The 15,477-nt window shown below is 50.5% G+C and overlaps 2 protein-coding genes across 9 annotated transcripts in view; one reads left to right on the plus strand and one right to left on the minus strand.

Moving 5' to 3' along the window:
• The window catches only part of LOC117360501 (keratin-associated protein 5-5), a 58,199-nt gene extending 42,902 nt beyond the window's left edge, over positions 1–15,297 (minus strand). The window contains exon 1 of one of the 3 annotated variants that reach the window (XM_033944341.1): positions 15,162–15,297. The gene's annotated coding sequence lies outside the window, so the exon portion shown is untranslated. The remainder of the gene's footprint in view (positions 1–15,161) is intronic. The other 2 variants (XM_033944340.1, XM_033944342.1) reach the window with 2 other exon arrangements.
• Positions 15,209–15,477, plus strand: part of CEP43 (centrosomal protein 43) — a 180,306-nt gene continuing 180,037 nt past the window's right edge. For 4 of the 6 annotated variants that reach the window (XM_033944329.1, XM_033944334.1, XM_033944333.1 and 1 more), the window contains exon 1: positions 15,210–15,358. The gene's annotated coding sequence lies outside the window, so the exon portion shown is untranslated. Of the gene's footprint in view, positions 15,359–15,477 lie in introns of all 6 variants that reach the window. The other 2 variants (XM_033944335.1, XM_033944332.1) reach the window with 2 other exon arrangements.

Raw genomic sequence — 15,477 nt, forward strand, 5'->3', positions numbered from 1 at the left:
TGTCACCATGTCATTCTCTAAAAGTATGTACATCAGTTTCAAATCACGTGTACTGTACCTGCAGAAAAGGGGCAGGGCAAGGGAAGCAGTAGGCAGAAAGGTGTGCTTAGATGTCTTCTTAATGGATGGAGAACTTGGTTTACTTCTTTTTATTAATTATTACAAAAAGAGATACAATGATGTACAAAGGCATAATCATACATACAATCAAAACAAATCCTACACAGAGCTATTATTACCATTGTTTGACATAGATTTTAGAGAATGACACGGTGAAAAAATTGGTCCCCGTCACACCATCCCCGTCACCGCCCCGTCCCCGTCTCACCATCCCCGTCACCGCCCCGTCCCCGTCTCAACATCCTCTTCACCGCCCCGTCACCGCCACTGCCACCCCATTCACCGCCCCGTCACCGCCACTGCAATCCCATTCACTTTTCTTTATTTACGTATAAAGGAAACATTCTTTAAAACTTTAAAACTTAGTTAAATATTAGTTAATAACTATACAAAAACAAAACACGCAGAGAAAAAATTAATTAATATAAATTCCCTGACTTCCCTGCACTGTCCCCCCTTGAAGGTCTGTCCCCATCCTGAAAGCCTGATGCCCCCCCCCCCGACGTCCGATACATCCCTCCCCCCGAAGGACCGCCGACTCCCCAACAATATCGGGCCAGGAGGGAGCCCAAATCCTCCTGGCCACGGCGACCCCCTAACCCCACCCCGCACTACATTACGGGCAGGAGGGATCCCAGGCCCTCCTGCCCTCGACGCAAACCCCCCTCCCCCCAACGACCGCCCCCCCCCAGCTTCAAAATGATGCCTGAAGTTACCTTGGGGGTTCTGAGCACTATTAATTTTAATTTATTACAGCACTCCAGAAATATTTTTCTAATTGTTTTAACTTGGAAAAGCGAATCAGGATTGTCTTAATGAAAGGCTTATGTTCTGCACTGCAGCCCTCCTGCCCTCGACGCAAACCCCCCTCCCCCCAACGACCGCCCCCCCCAGCCGACCCGCGACCCCCCTGGCGACCCCCCCACCCCCCTTCCCCGTACCTTTGGTAGTTGGCCGGACAGACGGGAGCCAAAACCGCCTGTCCGGCAGGCAGCCAACGAAGGAATGAGGCCGGATTGGCCCATCCATCCTAAAGCTCCGCCTACTGGTGGGGCCTAAGGCGCGTGGGCCAATCAGAATAGGCCCTGGAGCCTTAGGTCCCACCTGGGGGCGCGGCCTAAGGCACATGGTCGGGTTGGGCCCATGTGCCTCAGGCCGCGCCCCCAGGTGGGACCTAAGGCTCCAGGGCCTATTCTGATTGGCCCACGCGCCTTAGGCCCCACCAGTAGGCGGAGCTTTAGGATGGATGGGCCAATCCGGCCTCATTCCTTCGTTGGCTGCCTGCCGGACAGGCGGGTTTGGCTCCCGTCTGTCCGGCCAACTACCAAAGGTACGGGGAAGTGGGGTGGGGGGGTCGCCAGGGGGGTCGCGGGTCGGCTGGGGGGGCGGTCGGAGGTTCTTGGGGGGGGGGGCGGTCGTTGGGGGGGAGGGGGGTTTGCGTCGAGGGCAGGAGGGCCTGGGATCCCTCCTGCCCGTAATGTAGTGCGGGGGGGGGTTAGGGGGTCGCCGTGGCCAGGAGGGTTTGGGCTCCCTTCTGGCCCGATATTGTCGGGAAGTCGGCGGTCCTTCGGGGTGGGGGTGCGAGTGGTCCTGCCGGGGGGGGGGATGTATCGGACGTCGGGGAGTCGGCCGGGCAAGAGGGCTTGGGCTCCCTCTTGCTCCGATCGCGGGTGCGGGTGGGAGCGCGTGCGAGCGGTCATTCGGGGTGGGGGTGCGAGCGGTCCTGCTGGGGGGGTGAATCGGGCGTCAGGCGGTAAATAGCGGTTCCTAGAAGGGGGTACATTGGCCCGCGGGGACAAACCTGTTCACCGTTTCCGCGGTCGGTGAATGGCCTTGTCCCCGTCACCGCAGCGACTGCTAGTTTTCTTCCCCGTTTTCGGCGGTGACCCGCGGCTTAAATGCGGTGGCCGCGGGTAAACCGTCACCGTGTCATTCTCTAATAGATTTATCTAAACTAGACCAGACTTTTTAATACATTGCAGGATGTTCCCATCGTATCTTATAATGATAACTCAAATTTACAAACTTGTATAACAGATGAACATTAAGGAATGTGTTGTCCTTCCAGTTAGACAGAATAGCACAGTTACATACCGTAACAGGTGTTATCCAGGGACAGCAGGCAGATATTCCCATACATGGGTGACGTCAGCAACGGAGCCCCGCAGCGGACAGCCTCGAAAGCAAACTTGCTTGAAGATCTCGAACTTTCGAGTGCTGCATCGCGCATTCGCGCATGCCTTCCTGCCCGAACTATGGGGCGCATCTCCTGTGAGGATCCTCAGTTCAGATACCAAGCCAAGAAGCCAACCAGGGGAGGTGGGTGGGTTGTGGGAATATCTGCCTGCTGTCCCTGGATAACACCTGTTACGGTAAGTAACTGTGCTTTATCCCAGGACAAGCAGGCAGCATATTCCCACACATGGGTGACCTCCAAGCTAAGTAAATAGGGAGGAGGGAAGTTGGCAATTTATGAGAATAGATTTTGCAAAACAAATTGGCAAAAATGGCCATCCCTCCTGGATAAAGTATCCAGACAGTAATGAGAGGTGAAAGTATGAACCGTGGACCAAGTAGCAGCTTTGCAAATTTCCTCAATAGGAGTTGATCTGAGGAAAGCAACAGAGATCGCTCACCAGCCAGGCGTGCCTCGGGGGAGAGGAGAGTGAGACACCAGCACCGGCAGGAAGCGGAGGAGAAGGGCTGCGGAAGGGAGACTAGCAGCCGGGAGACCAGCAAGCCTAGGGGTAGCGGCGAGAGGTAGCTCCGCCCCCCCTCAGCGTCATCGGACAGACTCCCCCTTAAAAGGGGAGGAGTCAACGGCGCGAGGCAAGAGATCGCTCACCAGCCAGGCGTGCCTCGTGGGAGAGGAGAGTGAGACACCAGCACCGGCAGGAAGCGGAGGAGAAGGGCTGCGGAAGGGAGACTAGCAGCCGGGAGACCAGCAAGCCTAGGGGTAGCGGCGAGAGGTAGCTCCGCCCCCCCTCAGCGTCATCGGACAGACTCCCCCTTAAAAGGGGAGGAGTCAACGGCGCGAGGCCGTTCGGCGCGCGGCGAAGGCGAGCGGCAAAGGCGCTCGCCTTAGCGAGAGCGCCTTTGCGAAGGGCCTTGCAAGGGACGAGTATCTACTATCAAGAACACCGAGGAGGACTGAACGGTAAGGAAGCGACAAACACAGAAGGTAAGGAACAAATCCACACATACAATCAAGGTGAAGTAGAGCGGAGACAGCACACACAAAAGAGACAGCAAGGCAAGCAACATAAGGAAGCAGCAGGCAAGGGACACAAGCACACACAAGGGAAGCAAGAAATGGAAGCCCAAGGAAGTCAGAAGGTGAGCTTTCCGGTCTTCTGTATCGGCTGCAATATGTATGACTACCTCCCTTCGGGGACCCAGGCATACATTTGCAATCGATGCATGGAGATGGATAGCTTGAAATATCAGGTAAGACTACTGGAAGGAACAGTGATGGAACTCGAAGACAGAATCCGAGCACAGGAGAAGATTCTAGTGGAGTACAGTCCAAACGACGAGGTCAAGGAACTAGAAATGTTCATAGAGGAAGCTCATCAGCACCACGTAGAGATCCCAGGGCTGGAAAACTGTACTCAGGAAACCGATGTGAGGAGAGAAGACACCCATGCAAACACAGAAGAAACCGAAGACGAGGTAGGAGACAACCGCACACCAGGAGGAATAGTGAGAGCACAGGAAGACATCGCCCCACCCAAAGAACAGGAAAAAATTTCAAGAGTATCATTGGAGGAAGAAGACTGGCCCTACTCCAAGGACGTGGACCAACGCCCCCCAAGGAACTCCCGAATAAAGAAGATGGGGATCATCGTAGGCGACTCCATCATACGACATGTGGACAGCTACACCGCAGGAGGAAGAGAGGACAGAGTCGTCACCTGTCTGCCTGGAGCAAGAGTGAAGGATGTGACCAACAGGATCTCCAGGATCATAGATGGAGCAGGGGGAGAGGACACCGCTGTACTTATCCACGTGGGAACAAATGATGTGAGCGGGCGGAAGTATGACAGGGAAGAGCTGAAGGGCCAGCTCCGCTCTCTCGGAAGACAACTGAAGATCAGGGAGGTGAAGGTGGCCTTCTCTGAGATCCTCCCAGTACCAAGAGCGGATGGAAAGAGACAAGGGGAATTGCAAGTAATCAACGCCTGGATGAGACGATGGTGCGAAGAAGAAGGCTTCGACTTCGTGCGCAACTGGACGGCGTTCTGGGGAAAAAGCAAGTACTACAGAAGGGACGGACTACACCTCAACAAGGAAGGAGCAAGAGTTTTGGCAGGCAACATGAAGAAGGCAATCGAGAAGGCTTTAAACTGAAAGACAGGGGAAAGCCGACAGTCGACCACCGGTCGATGGTACGGATAGTAGGATGCCCCGACGAAGAAGCCAAGGACAACTACACCTACACAAGAGAAGACGACCTCACAGCCAATAAGGGAGAAAAATCAGGAAGGGACAACTCAGACACAGGAGGGGACGACCACACAGCAAACAAAGGTGATAACACAGGAGCAGTAAAGGATACCGTAATTGAAACTACAGGGAAGGCCAAGAGTAGAAGGTCCAAAAAGGTAACACGAAGGGAACTTAGATGTATGTATACGAATGCTAGAAGTCTGGGTAACAAAATGGGGGAACTAGAGACAATAGCAAGACATGACATATTGGATATCATTGGCATAACAGAAACATGGTGGAATGAAGAAAACAAATGGGACACAGTACTACAGGGATACAAACTGTATAGAAGAGATCGAGTAGGGCAGAAAGGTGGAGGTATTGCTCTATATGTTAAGGAGGGAATAGATTCTGTTGAAATGGTTACAACAGAAATGAAAGAGAAGCTTGAATCACTCTGGATCAAAATTCCTGGTCAATATGGCGCAGATACGAAAATTGGCCTTTACTATCGTCCACCAGGACAGGCGGAGGAAACTGACTCAGAAATGATGGAGGAAATCAAACAAGAATGCAGGACAGGCAATGTAATTATATTGGGAGACTTCAATTTCCCAGGGATAGACTGGAAACTAGCAACCTCCAACTGCGGCAAGGAAGCCAAGTTCCTGGAGGTGCTAGGGGATTGCTTCCTGGAACAAATGGTAAAAGAGCCGACAAGAGGCAACGCCACCTTGGACTTGGTCCTAAATGGCCTCACGGGACCGATAACAGAAGTGGAAGTCATAGTTCCACTGGGAACGAGTGATCACAATGTAATCAACTTTAAACTTGACATCGGGAAAGGGAAACATGCCAAAACCTTAACCACCACCTTGAACTTTAAAAAGGGTAAATACGATAGCATGAGAGCCATGGTAGAAAAACGACTCGAGAAGATGGTGGACAAACTTGAAACGGTTGATCAGGCATGGACCCTACTGAAAAAAACTATCACAGAAGCACAAGATCTCTACATTCCGAGGATTTCCAAAGATCGGAGAACAAAGAGCAAAAGAGAACCGGCATGGCTTACCATACAGGTGAAGGAAGCCATAAAAGAAAAGAAGGACTCTTTCAAAAAATGGAAATGCATAAAGACAACCGAAGCCTGGAACAAACATAAAGATGATCAGAAGAAATGTCACAAGGCGGTGAGGGATGCAAAACAGGAATATGAGGAAAAAATAGCCCAGGAGGCCAAAAACTTCAAGCCCTTCTTTAGATACGTGAAAGGGAAAAAACCTGCAAAAGAGGCAGTGGGACCCCTGGACGACCAGGGAAGAAAAGGGTACATCAAGGAAGATAAACAAATCGCAGACAAACTAAATTCCTTCTTTGCGTCCGTCTTTACGAAGGAGGACACCTCAACAATACCTGAAGCGGAGAAAGTGTTTGCAGGAGAAATAGAAGACAGCCTCACCACAGTTGAGGTGGACTTAGACCAGATATACTATCAGATCGACAAACTTAAAAGTGACAAATCCCCTGGACCGGATGGGATTCATCCGAGAGTCTTAAAGGAATTGAAGTTTGAAATCGGAGAGTTATTGCAAAAACTTGCAAACCTGACAATCAGAACTGGACAGATACCGGACGACTGGAGGATAGCGAACGTCACCCCAATTTTCAAAAAAGGATCGAGAGGGGAACCGGGCAACTATAGACCTGTTAGTCTTACGTCTGTCCCTGGCAAGATGGTTGAAGCACTGATCAAGGATAGCATAGTCCGGCACTTGGACGCATACGACTTGATGAAACCCAGTCAACATGGATTCAGGAAAGGGAAATCATGTTTGACTAATTTACTCCAATTTTTCGAGACCGTGAACGAGCAAATTGATAGTGGGAAGCCGGTGGACATAATATACTTGGACTTCCAGAAAGCGTTCGACAAAGTTCCACACGAAAGACTTCTCAGGAAACTACAAAGTCATGGCATAGAGGGGGATATACAAAGATGGATAGGCAAATGGCTGGAAAACCGAAAGCAGAGAGTGGGCATAAATGGGAAGTTCTCCGACTGGGAGAAAGTGACTAGTGGTGTACCCCAGGGCTCGGTACTTGGGCCGATCCTTTTCAATATTTATATCAATGACCTGGAGGAAGGAACATCCAGTGAGATCATCAAGTTTGCAGACGATACAAAACTATGCCGGGCAATCAGATCGCAGGAGGATAGAGAGAAACTCCAGAGCGACTTGTGTCGGCTAGAAACATGGGCGGAGAAATGGCAGATGAAGTTCAATGTGGAGAAATGCAAGGTAATGCATTTAGGCAATAAAAATAAGGAATACGAGTATACAATGTCAGGTGCAACTCTGGGGAAGAGTGAACAAGAAAAGGACCTGGGTGTACTGATAGATAGGACCCTGAAGCCGTCGGCACAATGCGCGGCAGCGGCAAAGAAGGCAAATAGAATGTTGGGCATGATAAAGAAAGGAATCTCGAGTAGATCAGAGAAAGTTATAATGCCGCTTTATAGGGCAATGGTCAGACCACACTTGGAATACTGTGTCCAACATTGGTCCCCCTACCTAAAGAAGGATATAAAGCTCCTGGAGAGGGTGCAGAGACGAGCAACAAAACTGGTGAAGGGTATGGAGAAACTGGAATACGAGGACAGACTTATAACACTAGGATTGTTCTCCCTTGAGAAAAGGAGACTGCGTGGGGATATGATCGAGACCTTCAAAATACTGAAAGGAATCGACAAAATAGAGCAGAGAAGATTATTTACATTGTCCAATTTGACACGGACTAGAGGACATGTAATGAAGCTGAGGGGGGACAGGTTCAGGACTAATGTCAGGAAGTTCTGCTTTACTCAGAGAGTGGTTGACACCTGGAATGCCCTCCCAGAGGAGATTATGACAGAATCGACCATCCTAGGCTTCAAGAGCAAACTAGATGCATATCTCCTTAAGAGAGGCATATAAGGATTTGATGGACTATAAATTACGCCAGGTGTACACCTGGCAGGGCCTCCGCGTGTGCGGATCGCCGGACTTGATGGACCGAAGGTCTGATCCGGAGAAGGCAGTTCTTATGTTCTTATGTTCTTAAGCAGCCATAGCTCGAACTTTGTGACCCGTCACTTGACCTTGTAGAGGAAGACCAGCCTGAGCATAGCAAAAAGAAATACAAGCAGCCATCCAGTTGGAGATGGTACGCTTCGAGACAGGACGGCCCAACCTATTTGGATCAAAAGAAAGGAAAAGTTGAGGAGAAGTCCTGTGAGGTTGAGTACGTTGAAGATAAAACGCCAACGCACGTTTACAGTCCAAAGTATGTAGAGACGCCTCACCAAGGTGAGAATGCGGCTTAGGAAAAAATACTGGTAGCACAATAGATTGATTTAAATGAAAATCAGACACTACTTTAGGTAAGAATTTTGGATGTGCACGTAGAACCACCTTATCATGGTGAAAAACTGTGAAAGGCGGATCCGAGACTAAAGCTTGCAACTCACTGACTCGACGAGCCGAAGTGAGGGCAATTAAGAAAACAACTTTCCAAGTAAGATATTTAAAATGAGACAAGTCAATAGGCTCAAACGGAGGTTTCATCAGTTGAGCCAGAACCACATTAAGATCCCAAACCACAGGAGGCGGTTTAACTGGAGGATGGAGATTGAAAAGTCCCTTCATAAAACGAGCAACCAGAGGATGTGCCGAGAGAGGTTTTCCATCCAGAGGTTGATGAAAAGCAGCAATGGCACTAAGATGAACTCTAATAGAGGTGGATTGAAGGCCAGACTGAGATAAATGAAGCAAATAATCCAGAACTGAATTCAGAGGGGAAGATTTCGGTTGAAGACTATGAGTGGAACACCAAGCCGAGAACCTGGTCTACTTATGACCATAACATTGACGAGTGGACGGTTTTCTGGACGCCAGAAAGACATCCTGAACAGACTGAGAAAATTGAGAAGGATCAGTCAAGTGGAAAGGAACCAAGCCGTCAAGTGAAGAGACTGTAGGTTGGGATGAAGTAAAGACCCCTGACTCTGAGTGAGCAGAGAAGGAAAAACTGGTAGAAGAAGAGGTTCCCTGATGCTGAGTTAAAGAAGAAGAGAGAACCAAGGTTGTCGGGGCCACCTGGGAGCTATGAGAATCATTGTGGCATGGTCCGACTTCAATTTGACCAGAGTTCTGAGAATTAGAGGGAATGGAGGGAATGCATAAAGAAACTGACCCCTCCAATTCAGAAGAAAAGCATCCGCCTCTAGACGAAGAGGTGAGAAAATGCGGGAACAAAACAGAGGAAGTTTGAAGTTGTTGGGTGACGCAAAGACCCGAGGAGTTCCCCATCGAGCAAATACTCGACGAAGTGTAGGGGAGTTGAGTGTCCATTCGTGAGGTAGATGCAGACGACTCAATTTGTCTGCAAGGCAATTCTGTTGACCCTGAATATATACCGCCCTGAGAAGGATGTTGTGAGAAATCGCCCAATGCCACAACCTCAGAGCTTCCTGACAAAGGGAGTGGGAGCCCGTCCCACCCTGTTTGTTGACATAATACATCGCTACTTGATTGTCCATCCGTACAAGGACTACTTGGTCGTGAAGGAGGTGAAGAAAAGCTTTGAGAGCAAGAAAGATCGCTCTGAGTTCCAACAGACTGATGTGACAACGACGATCTGTGGCGGTCCACAACCCTTGCGTACGGAGACCATCTATGTGGGCTCCCCATGCGTATTCGGACGAATCTGTTGTGAGTACTTTCTGATGAGGAAGGTGGTGAAACTGCAAACCTCTGGAAAGATTGGAAGAGAGCATCCACCAGTGGAGAGACTTCTTTAATAAAGGCGTCACCGCTATGTGACGAGAAGGCGGATCTAGGCCCTGCTGCCACTGAGACGCCAGAGTCCACTGAGGGACGCGAAGGTGGAGTCTTGCAAAGGGAGTCACATGTACCGTAGATGCCATATGCCTGAGGAGGACCATCATTTGACGAGCCGTGAGCGTTGACATGGAAATTACGCGATGACATAGGTGTAGTAGGGTTTCTTGATGATTGAGAGTAGAGAATGACACGGTGGCGGTTTACCCGCGGCCACCGCATTTTAGCCGCGGGTCACCCGCCGAAAACGGGGAAGAAAACTAGCAGTCGCTGCGGCGACGGGGACAAGGCCATTCACCGCCCGCGAGGCGGTGAATGGTCTTGTCCCCGCAGTGAGGCATGAAGGATCGCACGGTCCCCGCAGCTCACACCCGCCTGCCCAATCGATTCTAGTGTTTAGCCAGCTCTCTCCCTTCTCCTCACCTTAGTTTGTAGATTTTCTTTTTCGGCGACCCGCACGCTATCACAGAGCCGCGCACCCGCTGCTGCTCAGTTTCATCTTCTGCTCTGACGCAACCGGAAACAGGAAGTTGCAGCAGAGCAGAAGATTGAACACTGAACAGCCGCGCGTGCGCGGCTCTTTGGGGAAGCGTGCAGGTCGCCGAAAAAGAAAACCTATAAACTAAGGTGAGGAGAAGGGAGAGAGCTGGCTAAACACTAGGATCGATTGGGCAGGCAGATAGTGGCTGCGGGGACCGTGCGATCGCTAGTGTTCCCATCCCGGCTCAAATTGGAAGGAGGGAGTGAAAGGGAAAAGGATTCTGGGCCAAGGGGATGAAGTCGGAAAGAAAAACCCACAGCAGGAAAGAAAGGGAAGGACTGGCAGGTGAGCCAGATGCTAGAAGCAGGGGGGGGGGGGGGAAGAAAGAGGGAAAAAAGCTAGATGGGGTTGAAAAGAAGAGACACACTGGTATGGAAGAGGAAGATAGGGGAAATCTGGACACAGGAAGGTAACAGAAAGAAGGGAAATTATGTGCATGGGGCATAGGGACAGAGACATAAAGGGGACATGCCACGGGGATGGTATATGGACACAGGGGGGGCAATGACAGATACATAGGGGAGATATTAGAAATGGAGAAAATAGGAGCACAGAAGCGAGATGGTTTGTGGGGATGGGACAGGGACCGAGCTCGCAGGCTCCAGTGGCTTGCACAAATTACATTGTAACGTGCCATGAAAATAAGAGGGAGGAAGGTAGATAGATAAGCCACGTGAGAGGAGCTGAAGGGTAGTAGAAAGGAACAGATGGTAAAGGAGGGAGGGAAGGGTGGTGGTGGAAAGGAATAGAACAGACATTGAAGGAGGGTGGAGAGGAACAGACCCCCAAGGGAAATGTGGAAGACAGAGTGGGAAGAAGACAGATGCCAGACTATGCGGGAGCGGAGGGAAGAAGATGGGTGCTAGACCAATTGGGGGGGGTTAAGGGAGAGGCACAGTAACAGCAAATGGAAGACGCAGAGAGAAGACACACAGTGGATGGAAGGAATTCAATGAGAAGATGTGGAAAGCAGAAACCAGACAACAAAGGTAGAAAAAAAAATTATATTTATTTATTTATTTTTTGCTTTAGGATAAAATAGTATATTAGTTGTGTTGATAAAAATTTATAAACAAAGCCCTGCCAGCTGAACATCTCTTTCTCTAGTTCAGCAGCAGGAACTTTGATTTATAAGAAAGGAATAAGCTAAATATTACAGTACTAAGGCTTATATGGATGCAGCGGGGACGGTGACGGGGCGGTGAATGGGATGGCAGTGGCGGTGACGGGGCGGTGAAAGGGATGGCGGTGACGGGGCGGTGAAAGGGAACGGCGGTGACGGGGCGGTGCAAAGGATGGTGGGCCGGTGACGGGGACAGATTTTTTCCCCGTGTCATTCTCTAATTGAGAGGAAGGAAAGCTCTCATGTGAACCGAGTCCAATACTGCGCCAATAAATTGGATCGATTGAGTTGGAACTAGCTGAGATTTTGGAAAGTTGATATGAAACCCCAGACTTTGAAGAAAAGAAATAGTCTGAAGGGTCGCTTGAGTAACCCCTGGAAGAGAAGGGGCTTTGATAAGCCAATCGTCGAGGTAAGGAAAATCCTGAAGCCCTCGAGCACGAAGGGCTGCAGCTACCACGACTAGACACTTGGTAAAGACCCTGGGGGAGGTCGCCAAGCCAAACGGAAGAACCCTGTATTGAAGATGAAGGTTCCCCACCTTGAACCGGAGATATTTGCGGAATTTCGGATGAACAGGAATGTGAGTATAAGCCTCTTTGAGGTCCAGTGAGCACAACCAATCTCCTTGATCCATGAGAGAATACAAAACTGGAAGAGAGAGCATGCGAAACTTCTCTTTGACTAGAAATTTGTTGAGAGCACGGAGATCCAGAATAGGTCGCAAATCCCCCGTCTTTTTGGGAACTAGGAAGTATCTGGAGTAAAACCCTAGATTGTGCTCGGAAGGAGGAATCTCCTCCACAGCTCGAAGGCGAAGAAGTGCCTGAGCCTCCCGAAGAAGAAGGGGGAGCTGCGAGAGACTGGAAAGACACTCTCCTGGAGGATGATCTGGAGGCACCTGAAGGAGTCGTAGAGAGTATCCCTCGCGGATGACCGTGAGGACCCAGAGGTCCGATGTAATGGTTTCCCAGACAGATATAAAAAGGGAAATGCGGCCTCCGATGGGCAGGGAGGAGTTCGGATGCAAGGCGATTGGAATGCTCATCACTGGACCGTCAAAAAGACGGAGTGGGTTTGGTCGCAGCAGGCGTCTGGGGCTTCTGAGGACGCTGTTGTTGAGGCCTTCTAGGTGGAGGCCTAGAGAAAGCTGGCGTGGACTTCATAGGGTATCTACGAGCCGGAGGTTTGTAAGCCCTAGATGTGGAAGGTTTTGGTTTAGGGCGTATAAGAGAGGCGAAAGAACGTTCATGTTCCGAGAGCCTTTTAGTAGCCGCCTCAATCGAGTCATCAAAAAGCTCAGAGCCCTGGCACGGTAGGTTTGCTAACCGATCTTGTAAATTGGGATCCATGTCCACTATTCTGAGCCAGGCCAGACGTCGCATGGCCACTGCGAACGCTGATACCCGAGAAGAAAGTTCAAATGCATCATAAGATGCCTGCAGCATAAAGAGACGCAATTGTGAGAGATTGAATAATTTGTTTATACTCAGCAAGGCGTTCTCTGGGCCAGTCTGGGCAAAAGGATGACAACTGTTTCAAAAAATAATTAAAATATGAAGTGAAGACATAGTTATAGTTTAGAATTCGGTTAGTCATCATCGAATTTTGATAAAGTCTTCGCCCAAATTTATCCATAGTGCGACCTTCACACCCTGGTGGAACTGTAGTAGACACTTTAGAAGGATGAGCTTTCTTCAGGGATGATTCCACTACTAAAGATTGGTGAGAAAGTTGTGATTTCTCAAACCCCTTGCAAGGCACAGTACGATATCGAGACTCCAACTTAGATGGGATCGCTGTCACAGAGTAAGGAGTCTCCATATTCCGCAAAAAAGTCTGCTTCAACACAGGTGTCATGGGCAGACGCAATGTTTCTTTGGGAGGATGGGAAAGTTCCATATCCGCCAAATACTCAGGTGTGTACTTCAAATCTGAATGTAAGTCGATGTTAAGAGCCTGGCCCATGTCGAAGACAAACTTTGCAAAGGAGGAAGACTTCGACGTAGAAGCTTCCTGAGGAGAGGCAGAGCGAGAGCGAGGCACCACTGAAAAAGATGGCGAGGCCTCGAGGGAATACTGGGAAACTGGCTCCGAACCGAGACATAAGGTAACAGAGGATGCTGCACTACCAGTTAGAGGCGGTGCTGGAATGTTTCCGCTTAAGACTCCGAGATGGAGAAGTGCGCGGAGTACGAGGTTTTGCTAAAGGAGACCGTTCCCGAGGCAAAAGCCTCGAAGGTGGGGTCCTCGACCTAGAATGCCTCGATGAAACAGAAGAGGCAACAGTACTTTGAGAGCGAGGCACGTGCTTTCGAAGAATCTGAAGGCCTCAAGCTCCTCGAGGAAAGGACCTTCGAAGACTTAGAGCGGTGCTTCGATCGAGGTAAAGACCGCTTAGAGGCTCGGTCAGGTGAAGAGTCCGAGGAAGAGACTCGAGATCGAGACCTGCGGCGAGGTGACCGCCGAAGAGGCAGGGACTGCTGCTCAGGCTGGACCTGTGAAGACAAGGTCGAGGTCGGGACCAATTGTGCCACGATTGAGGAAATTTGCGTGGTCAAAGTTGACTTGAGCATGTCCTCAAACATAGGGACAGAGACCAAGGGACTCGGAGTCACGGGAGGTCTCGTGCGTTCCATTGAGGGCGACCTCGGAGGAGAGTATTCCCTCGATTTGGAAGCACGTTTGGAAGACGGTCTCGAAGACGGAGTCGATCCTGGAGCCCCAGGTTGCGAGGTATTAGACTCCGTTGGCTTCTTAGGATTGGTACCTGAAAAGGAAGCAGGAGACTTACCCCCCAGTCCAGGCTTCGAGGACACCGAGGAGGCCTTCGAGGCCGAGGACCTGGAGGTCTTCGAGGCCGAGGCCTGCAGAGTAGGCGAAGTCGAAGTCTTTGTACTCGAGGCTTGTCCCGAAGTGGAGGGTTTCACAGATGCCTCGGCCGAGGCTACCGCTTTTTCGGGCTCCTTTCGAGGAAAAAGCTCGAAGAACCTGTCGCAGCGGCGTTTAAAGGCACGAGGTTGAAGAGTGAGGCAGCGAAGGCAGTCTTCGGGACGATGAGTCGTCCCCAAGCAGAGCATACACCGACTATGGGGGTCAGTAATGGAAATAGTCCTGCCACACTGATAACACCGTTTGAACCCGGTAACAGGCCGGGACATAGAAAGGACAAAGTCCGTGTCGAGAACGAGGGAGAGAGGCCTAGGCCTCAATCTCCCAACCCGACGCAAAAAAACAAAAACTAAAAGTTTTACTTTTTTTTTTTTTTTACAAGTAGAAACAAAATGAAACACAGCGACCGAACAGAAATAAAGACTACTCAGCCGCGGTGAAGAGAAGGCACAACGCTACGGGAACTAAGTCGACAAGTCTTCTCAGCTCCGCGGAAAACGTTGAACTGAGGATCCTCACAGGAGATGCGCCCCCTAGTTCGGGCGGGAAGGCACGCGCGCATGCGCGATGCAGCACTCGAAAGTTCGAGATCTTCAAGCAAGTTTGCTTTCGAGGCTGTCCGCTGCGGGGCTCCGTTGCTGACGTCACCCATGTGTGGGAATATGCTGCCTGCTTGTCCTGGGATAAAGTCTCTAATGCTTCCCTTTCATTAGAGTAGATCAAAATCGGCCCATTGGTACTGAGGCTCTGATATATGAAAGGAGAAAGCTTTCGAAAGAGTGAGACTTAGCATCTCTAGCTCCTCAGGGATGGGTCCTGCGCCCATCCTCTAGCTCAGGGGTAGGGAACTCCGGTCCTCGAGAGCCCTATTCCAGTCGGGTTTTCAGGATTTCCCCAATGAATATGCATTGAAAGCAGTGCATGCAAATAGATTTCATGCATATTCATTGAGGAAATCCTGAAAACCCGACTGGAATACGGCTCTGGAAGACCGGAGTTCCCTACCTCTGCTCTAGCTCTAGTCTCGGACAACCCAACGAGCTCGAAGCCACCCCATGGAAGAAACAGACACTCAAACACGCGACCTCCTGCCCCTGGTATCACTTTCTCTGAAACCAGCCTCCCCCTCATTCTGAAGCTCCCTACCCTCACGTCCTACCTTCAAACTTACTTTTCAGGTCGTGTAACTGGCTCTAGCGTTCTGCCACTTCTCCCCTCAGCCGCGTTCTGCTCTACCGGAAACAGGAAGTCGCATCAGAGGAGGAGGAGACCCGGCTGAGGGAAAAGACGTTGCGGCAAGAGTGGCGGGACGCCGGAGAAGGAAAGCGGTGGGACAGATCACGGGCGACCTCAAATACCAGTTGGCAGGTATGACGGGGGATCGGGAAGTTTCCGAATGAGGGGAAGGAGTTGGATTGTGGATGGAGAGCAGAGGAGAGGGAGGGAGAAAGATGGTAGACCGCTGTAGATGGGAGAGAAGGGGGTCC

Source organism: Geotrypetes seraphini, chromosome 5, assembly GCF_902459505.1.
Source record: "Geotrypetes seraphini chromosome 5, aGeoSer1.1, whole genome shotgun sequence".
Lineage (NCBI taxonomy): Eukaryota > Metazoa > Chordata > Amphibia > Gymnophiona > Dermophiidae > Geotrypetes > Geotrypetes seraphini.